Consider the following 2,131-nt stretch of genomic DNA (forward strand, 5'->3'; position numbering starts at 1 on the left):
CAATGCTAGCTACAGAACCCCAAGAGCTTGAAGCCGCAACATCATTTCCAATGCAAAAGATCCAACAGTTCCACAGGATACAGGTAAAAGGTCAAGAGATGAAGATACACACCCAGTCCGTGCAAAAGAAGACATCTAGAGGACGAAGAAAGAATACCACAGCTGTCATTCTTACATAATATAGACTATGAACAATTCTTGTAGGAAACTGTGGAAGGCTTGGATGGGCTATTGAACCTGCCACATGCTGAACTAGAAGGAGTAGCGAGCACATGTGCATCACTTTGGGAGCAGGAGCAACGAGCATGGCGATGCCATCTCCTCACAACACATATGCTTCATGATTGTAATGCTGCACACTGGAAGTAAGTTCAAGAGTCCAACACACAAGTACAAACCTTAAAAGAACACCTAACAACAACAGAGGGCACACATCGAGATGTGAGCCATGAAGATTTTAAAGGCCACCGCCCGAGGAGCAAGAGTGTGTACACATGAATTATAATGAAGTATGTCATCATACCTTTACCTTGATGTCCCATACCATCAAGAGAGGTATAACTCCAATCTAGTAAGTAGCATGTAGCTATAGTGTGAAATGGTAGGTGAGTAGTTATGATCCTCTACACAAGAGAACATAACATAACCTAGCCTCAAGATAACATAAAGAGACCATAGCCTAAGCCCCCCTTGAGTGTGTCCCATGCCCCTATTATATAGGAGGGCCCTCAAGTGACTCTTGATTCCTCATTTTCCATGTGTGACCCTTGGATGCCTGACCCTAACCTTAACCCTTAAGGTTAGTCCCAACCCATGCTCCACTAGAGCTTGTTCCCATGGTCACAAGCTTAACGTAGGTTAGCCTCCTAGTATATGCACACAGAATGTGCATATAACATACTTCCCCTCTCTCAAAACATTGCACTCTTGCAATGAAAAGAAGGAGAACTACGCTGAACAATCTCAACCGACTCCCAAGTCGAATCCTTTATTTTCCTATCTTTCCACCTAATTTTAACCTCAGGGATTAGTCAACTACAAAGTTTCCTTTCCCTGAATTCAAGTACCTTATCAGGTTCATGTGGAAAATAGGATAATTCTTCGACTTCAACGAGTTCTTGAGGAGTAACTGTGTTATCCTCACCTCCCAGTTTCCCTTTCAATCTATTGATATGAAAGACTGGATGAACTCTAACATGTGGAGGTAGTTTTAGTTCATACGTAACTGTGCCAATCCGATGTATAAATCGAAATGGACCACAATATCTAGGAGATAAATTTGAGAATTTTCCTATTGACAAAGTTTGAGAATCTTTAGAAACATTAAAATAAACCAACGGTCCTGGTTCAAAAGACCAAGTTGAGCACCTCTATCAGCATAGAACCGTGCCCTATCTTGAGTACTCCTGATAGAATCTCGAGCTTCGGTTAGCATTTCCTACATATCACGCAAGAAATCCCTTGATGCATCGAGCTCAATGTCCTTAAGACCGACATCAAAATAGGTGCCCTGGGTTGATAAAGCATGAACGGACTAAAACCAATAGCCGTATATTTAAAATTGTTATAGGCAAATTCATTGTCTTTGAATGTTGAGGTCAACATGCTAAGTGATGTAAGCAAAGCAACAATCCTGAGCTCAAATTATCCCATAAGATAATATATATGAGGGATTGCTAGCGTCCCATACCACCATGATACCACCCATATATACCTTACCAATTTGAAACTCCCTAGTATGCCGTCTAGGAAATATGAATAAAATCCTATATAAAAAGAATAAGATGGCCTTATCCCATACTTTCACATACTAAAACTTGTCTCTATATACTTGAGACTACATCAAGGAATAACTCTTTTCGAGTACATCATTAGAAAAGAATTTGAATTATTGGTGCCTTTCTAATGATAACTACCCAAAACACAATAAAGTTAGGGTAGAAAAATAACTCACCTAGATACATAAGCAACTAGGTATCCGAGTTGGAATATGTACAAGAGTATAAGGATTATAGTCCAAAATTACGTGCAAAAAATGAAGGCAAATGCTACCTTCAAAGCACATGAAATTATCCAAAAGATCAAAAGATCCTCATAAAACCATGGATAAAAGCATAGAAACTCCTCAAAT

The sequence above is a fragment of the Cibotium barometz genome, chromosome 19, assembly GCF_041138505.1.
Source record: "Cibotium barometz isolate CiBa-2024 chromosome 19, ASM4113850v1, whole genome shotgun sequence".
NCBI classification, from domain to species: domain Eukaryota; kingdom Viridiplantae; phylum Streptophyta; class Polypodiopsida; order Cyatheales; family Cibotiaceae; genus Cibotium; species Cibotium barometz.